The sequence below is a fragment of the Xyrauchen texanus genome, chromosome 5 (assembly GCF_025860055.1).
Source record: "Xyrauchen texanus isolate HMW12.3.18 chromosome 5, RBS_HiC_50CHRs, whole genome shotgun sequence".
Lineage (NCBI taxonomy): Eukaryota > Metazoa > Chordata > Actinopteri > Cypriniformes > Catostomidae > Xyrauchen > Xyrauchen texanus.
The window spans coordinates 1,731,599-1,754,816 of NC_068280.1; the positions used below are offsets into that span (position 1 = coordinate 1,731,599).

General features: G+C 40.6%; 1 protein-coding gene across 1 annotated transcript in view; it reads left to right on the forward strand.

Moving 5' to 3' along the window:
- The first annotated feature begins 3,190 nt into the window (after positions 1–3,190).
- LOC127643806 (glucagon receptor-like) overlaps positions 3,191–23,218 on the forward strand; it is a 35,927-nt gene continuing 15,899 nt past the window's right edge. The window contains exon 1 of the mRNA XM_052126699.1: positions 3,191–3,350. The gene's annotated coding sequence lies outside the window, so the exon portion shown is untranslated. The remainder of the gene's footprint in view (positions 3,351–23,218) is intronic.

A 23,218-nucleotide genomic window follows, 5' to 3' on the forward strand; every position in this document is an offset into this window, starting at 1 on the left:
TTTCATCCTGACTGATTACATGATTGGTCTCTCTCTCTCTCTCTCTTTCCATGCCAGTATAGAGTTATCAAAGCCAGATGAGAGCGGTACATACAAAGCCTTTCATGAACGCTGATATTTAGCTAGATCAATCAGCATTATAAAATGAAGCATTAATACATGCACTAATAATAAGTTAGCAGCCAAGCACCAAAAGTGCGAAGCCCCTATTGTATCTGTTTGTGTTTTTATTATTGATATTCTTCCACCGAAAGTCGATTACATACCATAGAACTGTACATAGGAAAGTTGTGAAATTTGGCACACTGATGGAGGACACTCTCCAGTGTAACTGACCCAGGGCGCTCTCTAACTCAAACCCTCTAGTGCCACCAACTGTTCAAAGTTTCACTTACATTTCGGCCTATAACTTTTTCATTATCTTTGAGCTCTGGACACTAGATTTGGCACCATTTCAAACTCCTAGACCGTATGTTTGATTAGCTCGAAATCATCTAGAGACACTCGTGACAAAATGTTATGAGATTTATTATGATAGACCAAACCGTTCTTGTATAACGCTTCTTCAAATTCAACCACGAGAACGTAAAAAAACGTGAGGCTCTATCTTCACAATGCTTTAGCGTATTGATATGAAACAAATCAGAAAGATGTTGGGCATTTCATCCTCTACAGTGCACAATATAGTTAAAAGATTCAAGGAATCTGGTCAAATCTCAGCGCGTAAAGGTCAAGACGGCAACTACTTCTCTGACCCCTGAGACATCACTGTCTTAAAAAACATCATTCATCTGTGATGGATATCATGAACGTGGGCTTTGGATTACTTTAGTGAACCTTTGTTAGTCAACACCTCTCACCGCTGCATCCACAGATGCAAGTGCAGACTTTACTATGTAAAGGAGAAGCCGTACATCATCACTGTCCAGAAGTGCTGCTGACTTCTCTGGACTCGCTCTCATCTGAGATGGAAAGCAGAACAGAGGAACTGTGATCTCTGGTCCAATGAATCCACATTTCATATAGTTTGAAGAGTTGAAAAATACAGCCGTCGTGTTCTCAGGGCCAAAGAGGAAAAGGCCCATCCAAGCTGTTATTAGCATCAGGTCCAAAAGCCAGTGTCTGTATGTGCCAGGGGTGTGCCAGTGTCTGTGTGTGCCAGGGGTGTGTCAGTGTCTGTGTGTGCCAGGGGTGTGTCAGTGTCTGTGTGGGCCAGGGGTGTGTCAGTGTCTGTGTGTGCCAGGGGTGTGTCAGTGTCTGTATGGGCCAGGGGTGTGTCAGTGTCTGTGTGTGCCAGGGGTGTGTCAGTGTCTGTATGGGCCAGGGGTGTGTCAGTGTCTGTATGTGCCAGGGGTGTGTCAGTGTCTGTGTGGGCCAGGGGTGTGTCAGTGTCTGTGTGTGCCAGGGGTGTGTCAGTGTCTGTGTGGGCCAGGGGTGTGCCAGTGTCTGTGTGTGCCAGGGGTGTGTCAGTGTCTGTGTGTGCCAGGGGTGTGTCAGTGTCTGTATGGGCCAGGGGTGTGTCAGTGTCTGTGTGGGCCAGGGGTGTGTCAGTGTCTGTGTGTGCCAGGGGTGTGTCAGTGTCTGTGTGGGCCAGGGGTGTGTCAGTGTCTGTGTGTGCCAGGGGTGTGTCAGTGTCTGTATGGGCCAGGGGTGTGTCAGTGTCTGTATGGGCCAGGGGTGTGTCAGTGTCTGTGTGTGCCAGGGGTGTGTCAGTGTCTGTGTGTGCCAGGGGTGTGTCAGTGTCTGTGTGTGCCAGGGGTGTGTCAGTGTCTGTGTGTGCCAGGGGTGTGTCAGTGTCTGTATGGGCCAGGGGTGTGTCAGTGTCTGTGTGTGCCAGGGGTGTGTCAGTGTCTGTGTGGGCCAGGGGTGTGTCAGTGTCTGTGTGTGCCAGGGGTGTGTCAGTGTCTGTGTGGGCCAGGGGTGTGTCAGTGTCTGTGTGTGCGAGGGGTGTGTCAGTGTCTGTGTGTGCCAGGGGTGTGTCAGTGTCTGTGTGTGCCAGGGGTGTGTCAGTGTCTGTGTGTGCCAGGGGTGTGTCAGTGTCTGTGTGTGCCAGGGGTGTGTCAGTGTCTGTGTGTGCCAGTGTCTGTGTGTGTGTGTGCCAGGGGTGTGTCAGTGCCCCCACATCTGTGAAGGCACCATTAATGCAGACATATATGTACACATTTTGGAGCAGCATACACTGCCATCCAGCACCGTCTTCTCCAGGGACGTCCCAGAGTTTTCAGCAGGACGACTTGAAACACATACGGTCGGGATTATAAGTGCATGTCTGTGAGAAGAGAGTGCGGGTGCTAGATCGGCCCGTGGTCCTGATGTGAATGCGGGGCGCATTATGAAGCGCACCATACGGCAACGAAGACCCCGTACAATCGTGCAGCTGAAGACCTGCATCATGGATGAACGGGGGAAAACTTAAACTTGCTTAATAAGTGTTATTAGAAGAAATGGTGATGTTTCACAGTGGTGACCACTCGACTGTCCCGACTGTTCTGGAGTGTGTTGCAATCATCTGATTTGAACTTACTGTACATATAAAAACAATGAAATTCACAAGGTAAACATCATATAATGTTTAGTTGTGGTGCTTTCACTATAGCAAAGGGTGAATATATAATTTACAAATCACTCTTTTTTTGTTTTTATTAGAATTTTGCATACTGTCCCAACTTTTTGGGTATTGGGTTTGTACTATACCATAATGTATAACCAAGTTATTTTTGTATTTTTTGCATTATAGTAATGAGAACTGTGGGGAGCGGTGCTTAATTGTCATGAAAATATTGGTTTAAATTTGTGTTGATTCATCTAAATATAGAAGCATAAATATGTTAGATGACACATAGCTTTCTCTTTTTAAACTTGAGGCTTTTAGGTTAATATTTATGAATATGTATAGCTAATAGGGGAAGGTGTATCAATGTTTTGACCAGACAAAATTGGAAATGTAAACATTATGCCCCTAAATGAGCACGTTTACGATGCTAGTCTTTTGTTTTTTCTTCAGAACCGCCACAGTCTGTGATAAAGGCTTAATTACATTTTAACAGATATTGATCTCACGAGCGCAGTAAACATCCCGCCCGTGGGCGCTGATCGATCGGGCTCTGCGGTGACGTCACGCCGGGCTCTCGCTGTACGGCTCTGAACACACGCGCGCACTCAGCTGCGGGAACCAGCGCACGAGGGACGAAACACAACCGAAGTATTGAACCTTTCAGCTCTTCTCTGATTCGTCTTAACTGATGACTGATATCGAACCTATGATCGTTTCTTCTGGATTAATGCACGAACTCTTGAATTGATTGACAAGGATGAACACTTCTGGAGATACAGACCCGAACGCTCCTCAGGTAAGTTTTGGATTATCTGAAGCGTGATTGGATGATTTGACTATTGAGTCTGTTTATTGATCACTGAAACAGTGTTTACTATCCGTCGCGCTTAACCGTTGAGTCCATTGCGCGCGCACTCAAACGCCGTTTTCCGATTTTATTGCTGAGAAAATTTTTTTTATGGATTATTGGATTATTGTTGGTTTTCTTACATAAAAGTAATGTAAGAACAACTTTTTATATATATTTATATATATTTGTTTGACAGTTAACCAGCGTTTGGCGTGTTTTGACTTGACTTTAAACTATGACCCCGTTTATAAATGATAATATCAAGACACTCATTCAACGAAATTATACATTTACTTTTCAGATAGTTGCGGAAAGAGCAGAATTTAATCTGAAGAGCATATGTGGAGTCAGCAGACCCCATTCAACATCGTACAGTGCAAAAATGTTTTGTTTGGTCAAATGAACTAGTTTTACTCGAGTCAAATATAGCTATTATTTATCAATCAGATGCATGAAAACAAAGATATAATTTTTATTTATTTTTTTTTAACCTTAAACAAGTATCTAATCGTTCTCAATCTTATTATTTTATACAATGTATTTTGAGAGATTTAGCGACTTTTTTTCTTATCAAATTAAGAGATTGGTCCATTATTAATGGAGTTAATATTAATGAACCAGCATCCTATTGCCTATTAGATTACACCAATAAAGCTCTCAGATCAGGTAGAAATAACATCTCAAGGTCACTAATGCACATTTTAACACAGTGACAACCTACTGCCCCATTGAAACACACAAATCACTGGACGGTTGTTTTTTCTGGGACAAACACACACAAACAGTGGAAATGATCATCTTCATCAATGTGCATTACCAAAGAAACACTCTTGTACTGGACAACTGAAACTATTGATATTTGCTCATTTTTATACATCCACTTCATTTTCAGGCAGGAGATGATTTGTTATAAATGCATCAAAGAAACCCAGGCATAATTATGGTGAGTACTGACAGCCCATCACCGTTCACCGTTGTTGCATTTAGTACAGAATAATATATGCAGTGAAAGTGAATGGTGGGCAACATCATCTTTCATGTTCCACAGAAGAAAGACAGTCATCAGCGCTCAACATTAAGCATTGTCATGAGCTTGTCCTCTGAACAAGTAAATCAGTCATTCACTTGTCCGGAGAGAAAAAAGGACATTTAAGCTGCATGCTCAAGTAATATGTCAAAGCTTATGTTTTAAATTTTCCTAAAATTACAACTGATGCCCAACCTAATGCAATGAACTCTCTGCGACAGAAATGTAAACTGCACTGGGTAGGGAAGAGGCTATTGTCATGTGATAATGATGTTACGTGTGGTAGTGAAATAAAGAAAAGCTCCATCACCATCATGTACAGCAATGATGCTCGCACTTCTATAGAATGAGATCTACATGTTCATCTTGTTATTGCAGTAAGATATACCGTGTACAATAAAGGCTGTACATTACCACAATACCAACCTGTCAGTAGTCGGGTGTGAAACCTCAAGCCTCAAAACCTCAATAAATAATAACACTAACATTTTACGGAGCCTCTTAGAGGACAGGGTGGGATTTATTTATTTATTTATATTTTCTGAAATAGTTTTGTGTTCCCTCACGATCATTTTACCATTGTTTTACTATAGTAACCATATTTAACCTTGACATTCGTATATAGGGCCGGACCTAGGGTTTTGGGGGCCCTAAACAAAAATAGTGCATGGGGCCCTACAGGTTTCTAGAAAATTCTAGTTAATTTAGAAAAAATATATGAAATGAAACATACTACGTTTCATTGATACGGTTGTGTGTTTTGTTGATTAGAGTAATTGATGGGCAAAAAATGTAATAAATGGGGGTGGTGGGTGGGGCCCCGAACCAATCACGGGGCCATAAACAAATGTTTAGTTTGTTTATTGGGTCGCGCCGGCCCTGTTCGTATAGTATAACCATAGTGAAAATACAGGAAATTAAAATCATATTTTTGTGTTTATTATGATTTTACAATACAAATACCATGTTTTTTGTAGTAAAACCACCCAAAAACAAATTTATAAAAAAAAAAATCAGATTTTTATTTCAATAGTTTTAATTTTCCTATATTATTACTATGGTTTTACTACAAATACCAAGTTTAAAATATAGTTACTTACTATTGTATATTTAATGCGAGGGCACGCAAAACTATTTCGGTAATTTTTTTGGGTTATTTGGCATAACATAGTTTACTAGTTAAAGGGGACGTTAAATGAAGAAGATTTAGACAAATAAGAGGTAACCGTACTATAAAAACATACTGTAAATTACAGAACTCAAAACTTCCTCCTCAGTGTAAAAAGAGCATATATAGTTGCCGCCCTGCTGAAATGTCTTGTTTTGAAATCTCGCTGTTTTGTGACATCACAAAACATTGCTCATTTGTATTTACACATCCCACATCATGCGTCATCGCACTCTTGGGCCCGCCCACTGGCGCTAAGTTCAAGTCAAGAGAGCAGGCATTGTGTGGCTAACTATTCCTGAACACCAAAGGGGAACCATCTGGACTATTTTGAATTATTTTGTATATAAACATGAACTACACAGACGTCTTTGACCGCTGTCATGTATCTTGATGCTTTTAAAAGACGCAGTGTCAAGTTACAACTCTGAAAGGGAGAAGCAGTTCTGTGTCATTCAGCTGCGGCGTTATGGGCGTGTTCTTTTGCACATCTGTGTATGTAAACATAGGATGTCTTTGAAGATGGATGATGGACGTCTTTGACCGTTTCGGTGTGTTTCCGGAGATGTGCATCACAGTGCACCTACAGTGTGTGTGTGTGTGTGTGTGGGTCATTTCATTGTGCTTTGGACAATGATATGTTCATTTGTTTTCAGTTCATGTCAATAGCTGCGTTTACGTCCAACTATTTTTTAAGAAATTGTGAACGGAAATACTTGATATGCGAATAAACAAAACATGTGCATTCAATGTAATGTGCTAGGAGGAGGTGGATTTTCTAGAGTTTTCCATGAGTTAAAATGCACTTTAAAATGATGTAAACGGCTTATTAACATGAACGTTGACGTGTCATGAACATTTGTAAAGCAAAACCCTGAAATGTAGTTTTATAATGTTGTGGAGCTTGTTTATACTCTTCCCATTGAGTTTGCTGAATTTGAGGGGCTGCATGATGAAATTACTAAATTATGACATTATAATTGGACCTCAGAGAGGATATCACAATTATAAAAAAATAGCCATTCATTAACCCCTTAAGAAATACAAGTTAAGCTCAATCGACAGCATTTGCGGCATAATGTTGATAACCACAAAAATGTATTTTGAATAAAAAAAACATTCTTAAAAAAAAAGAGGTTATAGCGACGCACTTACGATTGAAGTTAATGGAGCCAGTTATTGGAGGGTTTAATTATTATAATTAAATAATAATCTTTTAATAATTTATCGTAATGTTGTTTACGTCTTGTGGCTAAACTTCACTGTGACCCTGATTTTGGCTTTTTGTTTTTTAAAGTAAAGTAGGGATGATTTTTGTGGTAATCATTATGCCACAAATGCTGTTGATTGAACCCGGGATAATCCTTTAAGGTTGATCACAATTGGATTTCAATTACTCTTGATAAGAGGAAAGATTTAATGGCAAGTGTCTATTATAAAAACAGTACACAAGTGTACACAGACAAGAGTGTGATAACTATAACTCAAACCATCATTTTCACTTAAATAATCTTGTTGTACATTGACATACACAATGAAGTACTGTATTCATATTAAATACATATTGCATGCATAAAGTGCTTTATATACAGATAAAGGTATAATTGATTTAATTCTTGAGGCATTGTGCCATTCGTAAGTCCAAGTACATCTCCAGGATGTCTCATTTTGTGACCAGAGTCCATTAAGTTATTTTTGTATTTATTGTCTGCTATTTTCCTTTGTTTATCTTTTTAATAAAATTCAATCTAGCTCATTTAATATAGTCTGTTGATAGAAATGTGGACAGAACCATTACTGGATGTGTGTGTGTGTGTGTGTGTGTGTGTGTGTGTGTGTGTGTGTGTGTGTGTGTGTGTGTGTGTGTGTGTTTCTGTGTCTTATTATTGAATTCTAGCCTTCAGGCGAAAGCAGAGTAGTGTGTTAAAACACTCACAGAGAGGTTTTTCCTCATCATTTCGGTGTGTGTGTGTGTGTGTGTGTGTGTGTATCCCAGTGAGGAAAATGGCTGAATAAACAAATTAAATAATGTTTAAATGAAAATGTGAAAGTGCAGTAATGGTTGCATGTAGGTATAGATAGGAGTTAAGAGATAGAAAATGTCATTAACTCAATAAAAACAATAAAGATTAACGTTGTACTTTTGAGGAGGTGGTCTGGGTGAGTCATGCACTCTGATGTCACTCAAACTGTGTCATTGCGTAATTAGAAACACAACTCTTTTAACGTGGTCAAGATGTGCCATAATTCCCTTTCTAATCCGAGCAATTGAACGTTTATTTGTGTTACGGAAAGGTTTGAGTCACAGGTCTTTATGAGGACTGGAGATACACAGCCATGCCGTTTCTGATGAGGTAAACAGCTCTTGAGGGAGCGTTGCTTAAATGTCGTCACAATCCTGGGGACATTTGAAACATATTATGGGGTCCAGAAGTCGGCATTTAAAATCTGGGAATCGAAATCTAATTATATGGGGGGATTGTCCCTGTAATAAGGGCTCTGTTAGTCGCTTTGGATAAAAGCATCTGCCAAATGCATAAATGTAAGTGTCACTCAAATAAAGGTCTAAACATATGCTACTCAAGTAAGTGAATGCAGACGCTTTGTTACGCAAGCACGAATTTGTGTGTAGTTGCATTACAGAATGTGTCAGACTATTAACACAGAGTATGTTGCATTCTGCGGTGAGATTAGTGTGAATTAGTGTCTACTGTAAACAGGGCTGGATTGGGAAGTGAAATTGGCCCGGGACATAACATAGCAACTGGTCCAAAAGTGGAGCAGGGGGTCACTGTCCTTTTATGTATATCGCGGCGTTTGTGGTCCATTCTGCGTAACGCAGCCCATTCTCCCTCTTTCGCCTCCGACCCACCGGCCCGCTCGGTTCTCCCGATGGCCAGTCCGCCCCTGATCGGCCCCAAAGTGCGTCCGCCCCTTGGGAAAATGTCCGGTATGCCAGATTACCAGTCCTGACTGTACATTTTCTCTACTGTCATAGCAGAGCAACAGTTTGAAGAGAATCTTTAAAGTCAATATATTTTATAGCAACTTACCAGAATAATAACACTTACAGTTTAATGGCACATACTTTTGAAGGTAACTCTATCACCCCCTCGAGTACTGAGGGTCGTTACGACCATAGTAACTCAACAACGTACATTAGGTATGTTCAACCAGACCATGCGTTGTCAATATGTTAGCCAAACACTTTTGCTGCACCTACTTGTGTGAATAATGTTTCTGGCCTAAGAGCCGTTCCCAACACACTGTGCTGTTGGTTGTAAGAAGACACGACACACGGATTGATTATATAACATTTCTAGGCCATAGTCTCCCACAGATGATCTCTGATGTCTTTCAAAACACATGTAGCTTCTCACTGGAGATCTCTGAGTACTGAGGTTGTAAATGAATCATGAAAGTTTATCCATTCCTGCCAATGGGCTCTGATCTCTGGCAGTCGATCACTCGTGGGCTGTTAAATATAGTGCTTACCTTCAGGATTTCTTAAAGATGGGAGTTTTAAAACTCAGATGACTCCCACTGGAATTTATCACATGGAAACTTCTTGAAAGATTTACAATGTCTTAAACTCTCACTTTCCTCCTTTGTCCCAGTATGTCTCTCTCTCTTTGTTTCTGGTGCTCTTTGGGATTCTTGGAGCTTTGTAGTACACATCAGTAGTAAAAGATTCTTGAAAGGCTTCGGTATCTCCTGCTCTTTATTCTTGACGCCGGCTTTAATTGATCTTCACTTCCTGCCAAAACACTGGTATTGAACACCTCCAAAACAGTCTCCATCTCTCCAACCCAATTCAGTTGCGGACGCTGTGGCTCTCTTCTTGTAATTCTCTCTCTTTGTCTGTCCTTCAAAGTCGCTCTCACTGTCCTCCTGGGAGTCTTTCTCTTTGACCCTGTTTACACCTGGTATTAAGATCCATCTCTGGCGATCCAGAACACTCAAACCCGTGACCATGTTACATTTGAAGTATAATGCTAAACTGTCCTGATGCACTTCAGATAACAGCGAAGGCCTCCTGAATGCCAGTCTTTCACTCTGTCCTCCTGAATAAAAGTTGAGGGATATATTGGTGTTGCAGGTTAAGCGGTGCCTATAGCTCCTTTTGGAACTATCGGTTATTGGCAGAAATGAACAGCAGTAGTTCGCCATTAGTTTGATCCCCCGTTGCACTGGAGGGTTTCAAAGTACGACCCCAAACTGAGGAGGAGCAGCGTTGGGGAAGCTTCTTTAAAAACGTAGCTTCCAAAGCAACCAGCTACTCGTAACTCCATCCATCCATCTATCTTCAACCGCTTATCCGAAGTCGGGTCGCGGGGGCAGCAGCTCCAGCAGGGGGCCCCAAACTTCCCTATCCCGAGCCACATTAACCAGCTCTGACTGGGGGACCCGAGGCGTTCCCAGGCCAGTGTGGAGATGTAATCTCTCCACCTAATCCTGGGTCTTCCCTGAGGCCTCCTCCAAGCTGGATGTGCCTGAAACACCTCCCTAGGGAGGCGGCCAGGGGGGGCATCCTTACCAGATGCTTACTCGTAACTTAAATCAGTTAATCTACTGTCAAGCTACTATTATGAAAAAGTAGTTTGGTACTAGAGATTAAGGCTGGGTGGTATATCGACTTTTTAAGGTATATCGATATATTTTGTTGTGTGTGTGTGCGCGTCGCACTTTACATGCGTGTGTGCTCCGAGAGCTCAGTGGTTAAGGCTCTGGGTTACTGACCGAAAGCTCAGGGGTTCAAGCCCCAGCACGATAGTCAGTCAAGAAACCACTGTTGGGCCCTTGAGCAATTCCCTTGACCCTATCTGCTCCAGGGGCACTGTTTCATGCCAGACCTGCGCTTTGACCTCAACTGCATTTCATTGGCTCTGTACCTGTACTCTGCATAATGACAATAAAGTTGAATCTTAAATACATTTCAATTTTCGCCAGAATGCCCATCTTGGTGAGGTGTTCATGTAAAAGCAGAGAGTTATGTTTAAAGTGAATGTAAACATTGGGGAAACTCTAGTATTAAAGTATTATTCATACAGGGAAGAGTTTTATGTCAAATTCATTCTGAATGTTTAGTTGAATACTTGATACTATTTTTATTAGCTTTCTATTCTATGGTATGCACTGTAGCCTCACAGCAAGAAGGTCCTGGGTTCGAGTCATGGCTCAACCAGAGCCTTTCTGAGTGGAGTTTGCATGTTCTCCCCGTGTTTGTGTGGGGTTTCCCCCACAAGTCCAAAAAACGTGCAGGTTATGTGAATTGGAGACTCTAAATTGCCCCGTATGTGTGTGTGAGGGTCCCCCAGCCGCTGGGGGTTGCATCAGGAAGGGCATCTGGCAAGTTCAAGAACTGCCGTGTGAAATATTAAAAAATATAGAAGAGCAGTTTTGATGCCTCAAACTGAGAATGAGATGCCTCATTCGGCTGGTTTGGATATGTCAACTGTGACGCCGTCTTGGAATGGTCAACAAGGAGAGCTTTGAATCGTGACTGCTGCATAAACTGTTCTTGTGTGGAAACAGTATTGCAGTCCATAGTACAATTTGCTGATAAGGTATCTACATATAAATATATATATATGCAGAGGAGGCTTATGTGCTTCTATCACCTTCTAACACCTATCGTTTCTCTTCAGAAGACATTAAATGATCCACTGGAGTCCTATGGATTACTTTTACGATTGTTATTATTAGGGCTGGATGATATGGCTAAATTTATATTTTTTTTTTCAGCCTATTGACAATATTAAGTCCGATATTGGTCGACCTCTACTCTTAGGTGCATGTATTTCTCTCTAAATGAGTTACAGATTACTAGATAGATGTGGCATTTAGATTCTCGCCCCTCAAATCTATTCAAGGCTCGGCTTTCTTACAACGACAACATTTATCGATCCTTCACTTCCTGCCAAGAAAATGTTTGACGTGGCCTGGCAGAATGATCTAATTGAACACTCTCTCCGTCTGTCTCACTCTCGCTACCTGTCTCTCTCTGTTAATACCACTCATTAAAGAACAGCATATGCTGTGGTTTTCTTCTAAAGTAGTACACACTTATGTTCAGTTCACTAACATAAAAGTCCTTTGATCATAGTCCCCTTATCCTGCCCACTAACTCACCAGTTCATTTGCATATATTTCTAATGATGGTTGTTATGGTGATGAGTGCTGCAGGATAAATTGCTTGTTCTCTGTTATTAAATTAATTGTAGCTTATCATCTTTATGCATTCCATATACATAGGCCTATATTCAACCATGTACATATACATATTTAATATTCTAAGGTTCGGAATGGCATACGACTCTTAGACATATCTTTATTCAGCCATATGGTTTAAAGGGATAGTACACACAAAAATGTATCATCTGACCCTGTCCTGACAGCTGCAGCCACCATTACGGCTAAAACGATTAGTCAACATTATCGTCAATGTTATAGCTTTATTACATTTCTCATAATACGGAAACAGATCATGTAAATAACTACAAACTCCGAAACGGGCATTTCACTGTGCGGTCAGCGCCTCTTATGAGTTTACATTTACATTTATTCATTTGGCAGACGCTTTTATCCAAAGAGGAAAACATAAGTGAATCATCTTAAGGAGACAGTGGTACGAAAAGTGGCATACTACAAAGTTTCACTATCATCAGAATAGCATTCAAAACAGATTTAAGTGCAACAAGAATTATTAATATATATATAATTTTATTTATTTTTAGTAGTGACTGGTTAAGTGCTCTCGGAAAATATGCATTTTAAGTCGTTTTTTGAAGACAGAGAGTGAGTTAGCTTCCCGGATTGAGTTGGGAAGGTCATTCCACCACCGTGGTATGATGAAACTGAAAGTCCAGGAAAGTGTTTTGGTGCCTCTTTGTTTTGGTTCGACAAGGCGATCGTCCTTAGCCGACCACAGCTTCAGGCGGGAGTGTAGATCTGCATAAATGTTTTTAGGTATGCTGGAGCAGACCCAGTGACTGTTCTGTATGCAGCATCAGAGCCTTGAATTTAATGCGTGCATCAACCGGCAGCCAGTGGTGAGAGATGAGGAGGGGTGTAACATGTGCTCTCTTAGGTTCATTAAAGACCAGACGTGCTGCTGCATTCTGGATCATTTGCAGAGGTCTAATAGCACATGCAGGAAGTTCTGCAATGAGAGCGCTACAGTAGTCCAGTCTAGTTATGACAAGGGACTGAACGAGCAGTTGTGTGGCATGATCAGAGAGGAAGGGTCTTATCTTCCTGATATTGTAGAGTGTAAAGCTACATTATCTTGCAGTCTTTGAGATGTGGTCTGTGAAATTAGGTTTGTTATTGATGGTTACCCCTAGATTTATGACCGTTTTGGAAGGTGAAACTGTAGTTGGACCCAGCTGCACGGTGATGTTGTGTTCAACAGCAGGGTTGGCTGGAAAGACAAGAAGTTCAGTCTTGGCTGGGTTGAGTTGAAGGTGGTGTTCCTTCATCCAGGCTGAGATGTCTGCCAGACAGGCAGCGATTCGAGCGGTCACTGTGGTGTCGTTGGGCTGGAAAGACAAGTAGAGTTGCATGTCATAAGCGTAGCTGTGGTAAGAGAAACCAATATGAGTTGTGTGAATGTCCCGATCTAAGGGGGAGAGATTGAAACTGCACCGGCTGATGCACACTCTGTCACGGGACGCTCATCCCTCGAGCGCACACGCTTAAAGCAGCCAGAATATAACGTGATGACTCGTGACTTATTGAATCATAATATATGTGTCACTGTGCATTTCTTATCTCATTGTCAATACGCAGCTTTATTAGTAAGAGAGAGTTTGTTTATTTGTGAGTTAACGATGGATTGAAGTGGACAGAAAGGTGAGAGAGGGGAAGTCTTCGCCCCATTATACACAGCAACAAAATACGTTTTTGATTTGTTTTTGTTTTGGCTTCTTTTTTAATATAAATATCTAAAACTCCTTTAATACAATATACATTTACTTTAGCAGCTATACTGCAGAAGAAAACATTGTTATCTGAGAATGTTGAAAATAATATAAAAAAGACAAATATTTAAAAATATCTAAAAATCCTTTAAAAAAGATGTATTCACCTGAGAAGCAGCAAATCAGATATTTAGACTTTTAGAGAATAAATCTGGAATAAAAGTATATTTTGTCTTTACTGCACTCACAGAAGTATAACCAAGTGAAAAAATACACTTGTATACAAAATACATGTATATTTAAGATGCATTCTCTTAAAGCAAGTGTAAATATCTTATATGCTGCTTCTCAAGTAAATGTATTTTTAGACAATGTAATTTTTTGCCTTTAATTCAGTGAATGTCATTTACATACATTTTTAAAAGATGATTTTGAACTCTTTATTGTTAGTTGCACATTTAATTCAACTTTTAATATCGGGCACAAGCTGAATAATTCGTTAAGAGCTAATGATTAAACGTTGCAATAATCGAGTGTTTTAGGTGTGAAACTGACTCCGCTGGCATCCAAACTTCCCTCAAACACACACACACACACACGTTTGTACACCTCGCTGAACCTCATCTGGTCAGGCACGAGCAATCTGTTCACAAATCTTCTCATTTCCCCAGGTCACCATTCACATGCAGAATGTGTCTGCTTATAGAATCCATAGAGATTCAGTTCTGTCAGTATATGATGAGGAATATTGAGAAGCTTTCCTGATCTCTGAAAATCTGGAGTGTGAAACAGTTATTTGATCCAAAAATGAAACTCAGTAATCGTGGTGACTTACTTGTTTCTGTGGAACACTAGATTTCGTGTCTAATTAATAATTTATTCTGAATATTATTATTTAATGGAATGTTCCAGGTTAATAGCCACAAACAATCATTTCAAGTTTATTTAAAAATGTAGCAAAGATTGCAGTTACAGGGAGACAATTGCAATGGAAGTGTAACATATGTGCAAAGTTATATCCAAAATTACAACTAGGGAATTCAAATTTTCATTATGCAAAATTTGTATTATTAACCTCATAAACTCTGGTGCATTTTTGGGCTATTTATTATTGCATATGTTTATAATCTTCTGATGAATATTATTTAAAATATATATATTATATGCAGCTAGTCATTACAGGATTTTAGACAAGTTGGTGAAACACTGTCTGGGCCCTGTGCTTTCCTTGTCTTTTGTTTCTGGAAGACCTGGCACACATCATCTTCACAGATCTTAAGTGAAGGTTGATTAGCAGGAGAGGGGAGGAGGGGGGTCACAGGGGTGTTGATGTTTGTGTGCTGTGAAGGTTGGAGCAAGTGTGGGTTGTGAGACTGGGGATTTTCAAAACTACAGTAAAACACATTCAGGTCATCAGTAGTTGTTGATTCTCTACAGTGTTGGGTGATGGTATCTTGTAGTTGGTAATGCCTTTCAGGCCACTCCACCCTGATGTAGGGTCATTAACTGAAAACTTGTTTTTCAGCTTCTCAGAGTAGCTTCTTTTAGCCACTCTAATCTCCTTTGTCAGTCTGTTTTTGGCCTGATTGTACAAGATTTTATCTCCACTTCTGTAAAAGTCCTCTTTGGCCTGACGAAGATGTCTGAGTTTTGCTGTAAACCAGGTTTTGTCATTGTTTTATGTTAAATAAGACCTAGTACGAATGCACATATCCTCACAGAAACTGATGTATGATGTCACAGTATCTGTGAGCTCATCTAGATTGGTGTCTGCAGCCTCAAAAACACTCCAATCAGTGCAGTCAAAGCAGGCTTGTAGTTCCAGCTCTGCCTCATTGGTCCAGCTTTTTACAGTCTTTAATACCGGTTTAGCAGATTTAGGTTTCTGCCTGTAGGTTGGAAGAAGATGAGCCAGACAGTGATCGGTAATGTAATGCGCTGTCCAGAATGGCTTCAGTCAGCCAGGTTGCCGTGAAGCACGATGCAGCAGAATTTGCAAAGTCCTTATTTTTGCAGGTGAGGAATAGTAATTTATCTTGTTAGGAAGAGAGCGGAGATTCGCTAGATGAATGATTGGCAGTGCGGTTCGAAAGCCGCGATGTCTAAGTGTTTTGTATTTTAGTGATTTTACCATGGTATAGGGGGTAGAGAACACTCGTTAGCCATGGTAACACCACTGTAATGCACAATGGCTTATTGCATTAATAAAAAAGCTACTTGAGATCACTGAGAGACATCTTTCAGAGCACTTTAGCTTTTACAATGCCTTCTATTTTTATCTCTGTAGCTCTTAGATCAAACATCATTTTCACGTGAATGAATTCAACACCTTTCAATGCAGTGCAGCACTTCTGCAATTCTATCTGTTAATGGACAACTCATATAGAATTACTCGAACCAAATTAGACAGATGTAAAATCACAAGGAGGGTAATTTAATTGAAAATAAACATATGAGCAGTTTGACTTGGTGTTGTTTAATGTCTGTGCTTCTCCTTCTGGAGCTACAGCTAATATCTCTGGAGACAGAAAGAGAAATATTAATGTAAATAGAGAAGTATGAGCATGAAACATGAATGCACAGACACCAAAGAACAAATGTGAGGCGGAAAAAATAAATAAGACATGTAGTTCAAATGCACTGAGGATAGATTGAGAGAAAATGAAAAAGCACATTTGTGTAATTAAATAACACTATTTTAATATAGAAATATTTTAACAACAAATGTCATGACATGTTGAAGAAAATAAACACACTGCATTAACAGAACTTAACAGTTAGTTATTTAAGCTGTTAATAGATCAGTTGTACATCCTGGAATTGCAGGAAAATGCTTAGTTGAATTTTCAACTGAATATTAACCACTGACATTTTAGAAAGACATTTGCAAAGCAAAATATAATGGACCGAATATTACTTTTCGATTAATAAAGATTTTTAATTCATTCACCTATTTAGTGAATGACTTAACCTCCAGTGTGCTGTCTGTCCGCACTGGTCTCAGTTTGAAATGCACCTTATGTTCATCCTAATGTCATATACAGTATCGCCGCTCCCTTGAAGCATGCTATGCAGTCTGCGTAGGGTACCGACTCCCTAGGGGGGCACCATCTTACCCTAGGAGGGCACCAGAAAGTCCACCGGCTGCCCTTACTCGCAGGTTATATGTTATTCAAGGACCCAGACAACCAGAGGCATTTTTGCTGGCTCCGCACCCTTAAAAGCATTTTAAGTGGTGGTGGGGTGGTGGAGGTTGCCGTGTTAGCATACTGAAACAGCAATGCGATAGATTGTGTGCAAACTTATAAAGCGATGGCTGACACATGATTGGCTAAGCGTTACCCAGCTAATGGTGTGATGATGTACAGCTGTGAGTCTTCCCGCTAAATCTATGCTGCGCTTACATTTCTTAAAAATGATAAAGTCTAAACAAAACCAAAAACAGATAGCACAACTAAAGCTGACATTTGAGGAAAATAAAGTTTGAATGGAGTTTGTACGATGAGCCAATCAAGTTGTGAGTTGAATTGAGGAATATCTAGGTCATCTTTAATTGCAGCCCATTTATAACCTAATTTCTTGCACTCTACGTCCTTATACGATTTGTTTTGTAATGCAGATGTTTGGTTATTTGACCCTTGAATAGTGATGTGTGTACCTGCAACACATGTGAGACTCCAGATGCAAAAAGTGTATGTAGTGCCATTGGAGATTTGGAAGAGTACAGTATGAACTCATCTGGCATTCCTTAAGCAATCCGTAGAGAATAGAAGAGAGAAAGGCATATAGAAGTTGTAGTTTTATGGTTGTCAGTTGGGTGTTGGATTGATGCCCACATTAACAGCACCAAACACCCTTGTGAACCTCTGAGAAATAAGTACAGAATCCAGCCATCTGCACACAGTCCTAAACAACCGCCTGAGGAAACACAGTTCAGTGTTTGACGGCTAATATAGGAAGACTTTTCCCACAATTGCATATGCTTGCAGGGCTGCAACTAATGATTATTTTGATATTCGATTATTAAAACGATTATTCGACTATTCTGATATTAATTAATCATTAGCTCTTAACCGATTATTCAGCTTATGCCCGACTTAAAATGTTGTATTAAATGTGCTCACTAACAATAAAGAGGACAAAATCATCTTTTAAAAATATCTCTAAATGACATTCAAGGAAAAAAAAACTTGGATATTTATTAAGTTTAATTGAGGAAAAACATCACTGCAAAAAATCCTCGTTATCAAGTGTTTTTGTCTTGTTGCCCCATTAATCCTGGATCATCTTCGGGTGGTGGGGCAGCGGTCCGGGATGTCTCCATGCCTCTCGCTGCAGCTGGACACCGTATTCCCCTCCAACGCCTCTCATTCTTGTCTTCCCATCCAGACACCCTTCCTTCATGTATTACTTGCAACCAGGGTTCGATTTGTCATAATACCTCGACACGACCATACGCGCCAGCCCGTTGGCCAACTGGCACCAAGTTATTGCGTGCTTGTGGCACCATATTCTCGGTAACTCAGTGCCACCGGTTCCGTATGGCATACTACCTCAGCACAAGCCCTCACCACATAAAACCCAGGTTCTCTATTCCTCTGTGTCCTACTTCTGAACCCCCACTTTTTGTTCTTCCTTCTTAACCAGAGCCAGAAACTCCCTTTCTCAGCTTCCTTTGCCAATTCCTTCAAAGACTTTTTAAAGATGCTCCTATGATGCCAATGTCTCTAAATAGGTTCTGCATTGACGTTCCCATAAATCCTTGGCACCCAACCTCCACAGGGTAGGTGGCAGTCCTCCATCCATTTCCCTGCACTCTGCAGCCAGATCAGCATATTGGCAGTCTCCAGACCCCCTTCCCATGGAACATTACGCTCAATCGTTACTATTTTCCTGTCTGAAGTTGACCACAACACTACATCAGGACACAAGAAGGTAATGGCAACCTCGGTAGGATATGTTAGCTTATGGCCAAGGTTGACCATCATTGACCAATCACTTCCAGGCACCAAGATTGATCTGGCCCTCCATGCTGTGCCTTGTGCGGCACCTCTCTTTTTAACAAAATCAACACCCTGCCTCTGGGGAGCATGGTTGCCTTTGTTTGCTTAACTCTATGTACCTCTAGGATCTCTGCCAGCTTCCACAGGACCTGATCATGCCACCACCTGTACCATCCTTGTGCCAGGGCAGTCTTGCACCCAACCAATATGTGCTGCAAGTTAACTCTTGGGGCCTTACAGAGGGGGCAACGCTCCTCTTTGCCATACCACACAGACAAATTCCCAAGGCTTGGTAGGGTTTTGTAGGTGGATCTTATTAGAAAACCTGTCCTGACCTGAGGTATCTTCCACAGTTCAGCCCATCCAAACACTCTATCAGATGTCCCCTTCCATATGGGTCAGTGCCCTTGCTGCTGCTGGCTGACTGCCCTAACTTTATACCCTTCCTCTTCATCCCTGTTACTTCTGTAACTACCATTGCTTTCCTCTGTTTTCGGGAGGCTGCTGACCACAGTTTGGGACCCAAAGGAATGAGCCAGTGTAAATGTACATTGTTTTTAAGGAGTTTTAGATGTTATTTGGGAAAACAAGCCAAAAAAGAATAATCAAAAACATATTTTGTTGCAGTGTATAAGTGTATAAGTCTCTCACCTTTTGACACACACGGTATATTATGATTCAGTACTTCATGAGCAATCATGTTATAATCTAGCTGCAGTAAATGCGTGCGAGAGGGACGAGCGTTCCCGTGCCAGAGTGTGCATCAGTCAGGTGCAGTTATAATCTCTACCCCTTAGATCAGGTCACTTCATACAACTCATAGAAGCTGGGCTGACTGCACAGAGCTTATTTACACAACTCACTTCATTTTTAACTTTAATAAAGGATGCATTGATAAGCAAGTTTTGCTCAAGCGGAATGCCAGATCCGGCTCTAATTTATTTCACGATGATTCTGCTTCTGTATTTACTTATTTTGTGTTTTTGTGTTATAATTCCCTCATAATTTGTGATCTACCTTTTGAAGTCACCTTTTAGGCTATTTGGAAAGTTTGGAGTGAGTCTGGACTGTAAGCTGTGTTTTCTTTCTCTCCTCAATCAGCTGCAGTGCTGCTCTAGGTTTTCGTATGATCTCATGCTACGCTAAAGGTGCTGAAAATGATTTTAGCCATTCTACTTCCACCAGACTGAGCCGTTGGATTAGCCACGCCTCCTCTTTCAAATGAGCTTTATTGAGAGACCGACATCATGCAGAAACAGTGGTTTAAAATAACAGTAGTAAAATAGCGCCCTCAACTGACAACTCTTATGAACAACATGGCTTAAAAATGGCAGTAAGCCTCAATAATTCGCCGCAACAACAATACTATGAGAACATGCAAAATGATGGACAGTTGATGTCCGCGATCCACAGAGAGAGGTGAGATATCTCACAACACTTCATTAATATGTGTAAGAGAGTAGGACATTTTTTGCATACCTTTCCATGAAAAATATCACTTACAGTATCTTTAAAAATGGCAAAATGACTATTCGACAATGAAAAAACGTTTTTATTGTCGACATTGTTGATAACGTTGACTAGTCGTTTCAGCCCTGTCCACCACACCAAACTATTTGATAAATATCAATTGTGAGCAGAATGTTTTTGTTGAGCGGCATTTCTAACCAAGCTGTAATTTGCCAAATTATGCTTAAAGTGCCCGTTATATATAATGTTAATGTTGGCCATCATCCACTCACATTATGATATTTTAACATTTTTCGGGCCGTTTTTCTGCCTCATCCGTCACGGAGCCCCTGCTGCAGGAAATCTCTGTCTCTCGTCTCTGTCTAATCTCTGTCGGACGTGTTCAACTCTCTCGTCTCGTTCCACGTGGCCTGTTTCTGTGCATTAACCTTGTGTCTGGCAGTGATGTACGACGGTGCAGAGACTGGGTGAGCGATCGCTCTGATCTATAGATGATCTGCTGTCCTGTCACACTAAAGACAGAGAGGGGGTTTGTGTGTGTTCACAGAGGAGAATAAATCTGTTTCTGCTCATCAGTTCAGTGTTATTTGCTGAAATGTTGCTTTGATTCCAACTGAATCAATTGACTTTTAAATGAAGCACTTCGATGTCCATTAGATTCACTTTTGGGTGGCCGGTATATTAAAGGTGTCGTCAGTGTTTCCTCACCGGACAGGACATGAGAGTGTTGAATGCATGAGATACTGGATGTCTTTACTCGTGACCCAGACTGTAACATTGAATATCTGTGGTCTCACATTCAATTAAAAGACAAAATCCATTAAACAATTTCTCAGTCTGGTGGCTTGATGATGTTGAATCTTTCATGAACCGCAATGAGAAGCACCGCAGAGGCCATTTATATTAGCAAATCCACTGACTGTCTGAGCCTCAAAGGCGAAGTGTGCTATCGGTTTATCGATTTTTCACTTCAAATGCTCTTTCCTGTCCTGGCTTAATACACAGAAACATTTATAAGTGTTCATTTTGATGCTCCCGAAAATTGTAAACACCAGTGATGCACCGATTTGAACATTTTGGGTGATACCGATATTTGGCCACTTACCTTATTTTGGCGTCAGATCACTGTTTTGCTCCGGAATTATGTTTTAAAAACGTTCAAAGAGGTACAAAAGCTTTTGTTCCAACAATTGAACATGGATTGGATCTGTTGAACATATGACAGGCCAACATGTTAAAGAGAGTTACCAGTGTTGCCAACTATTGCTCATGAGACGTCGCCAAAGGCTCACTGAAATGTCGCCAAATCATAATGTAGCGATGACATAATTTATAACGTAAGACGTCAAATTTATGTCATATATATTGGCATATTTTTATTTATTTTGTTTTGTAATTAAACTACACTATTGAACAATGACAAAGTCCAAATTATCCTAGCAATAGCTACCAGGAGTAGGCAGCGGTGTAGTCTCAATGCTCTTCTATCGCTGTAGGTTGGCTTTTCTTCTCTAAATGGAGAGCATGCACGTGTAATGAGGTTGAGCTTGTTGCAACAAACACCAACATCATGAAAGCTCGTCAGTCATGTGATCTATAGAACATCCGTATGCGCATTTATCCAACTGCTGATGCCATGCAGGAATTTCATATTACTTGAAACACAGACATAAAAAGTTACCAGAGGAACAAAAACGTCCTTTTAAATTCTACAGTGGTGTGATGGATAATGGAAAATGCCGTCCGGACCGCTAGAGGGCGCCGCTTGCTTACACAATGCTGACCAAAGAGCTGATCACGGTCTATCTTTAAACGCAGCCTTTCAAGCTTTTGTTATCGTGCAAGACCTTATTGTGATTTCAATCTTAACTCAATCAATCGTGCAGCATTAATGGATACCACACATCTCAGAAGTCAAAGTTTGGATGCGTTGGAGTGTCACTTAATGACGGTTTTTCCTGATTAATGTGAGAACGAGAAAGAATACAAATGAAATATGACATGTTCTTTAGAGGTTTAGGAAAGGGAGGTCAGTTTTGTGGATATAAAGCTCACTAGCGATTTGATCCGTTTGGGAGAATGTTTAACTCGCTTTTAGCGCCACACAGTGGACATTTCCACTCGGAACTGCATTAATAAAGATGAGGAACCAAGTATTGTGATTAAACAGACATTTAGCCACAGTCCTTCAATGTTTAAACATGCTAACGGTCACACAACATGGTCAAGGATACCAGAAAGGGACGTGACGTAACAATTCACAAAGCAGTTTTACAAACTGATGGATGAGTCAGAATTGTTTTCTGTCGTGTGGTGAAAATAAAATAAACATGCCACATTAGAAATATAATCGTAGAGCAGGAGATTTGACATTCACTTTAAAACACAGACTTGTAATGGTTCCGATACACAACTGTTTATTTTGCTCTGTGCAAATGATCTTTTGAAGATAGCACTTAGAGTTCTTCGCACTCAATTACTGTTTACGATGAGAGCGGATTCATTTGACCAATACACTTTTAATGAGAGTATTTAAAATGCAATGAACTAAAGAGGTTCAGCACGCCATCCTCTTCATTTACAGCTTTAATTCATCCTATTATTCAAGCGATTACACGCACACACATGTCCTGTCAGCACTTGGTTTGCGCCATTAAGCTTTATTTAATTAGTGTTGATGACAATTCTCTCATTCTCATTTTCTCTCTGTCTACAGAGATCAGTGTGAAACTTAGCAATGGAGTTCACAGAACTGAAACTAGCCGTTAACGACGCCCAGATAATGCTTAGACTTTTCAGAAAAGACACAATCTGTGTGTTGTTTGTGTGTACATGCATGTGTGTTTGTTTAGGTCAACACACTCTCTCGATCAGTGCTGTTAACTTCATCCTGGAATGATCACACACACATTACAGCTGCACTGAATACCAGCAATCAGAAACACCATTGAACCACATGTGTTTCTGATTCATTAAAAAAGAGCCGCTCATAAGAGTCATTCAGTCAGGAATCAGTCTACACTAGATGCGAACAGACTCACTAGAGTGATTCGTTCAGGAATCGAACTAAATTGGCAGCGCTATATGTTTTGATTCACTAAAAAGAACCAGCTCATTAGAGTCATTCGGTAGGGAATCAGTCTACACTGGATGCGAACAGACTCACTAGAGTGATTCATTCAGGAATCGAACTAAATTGGCAGCGCTATATGTTTTGATTCACT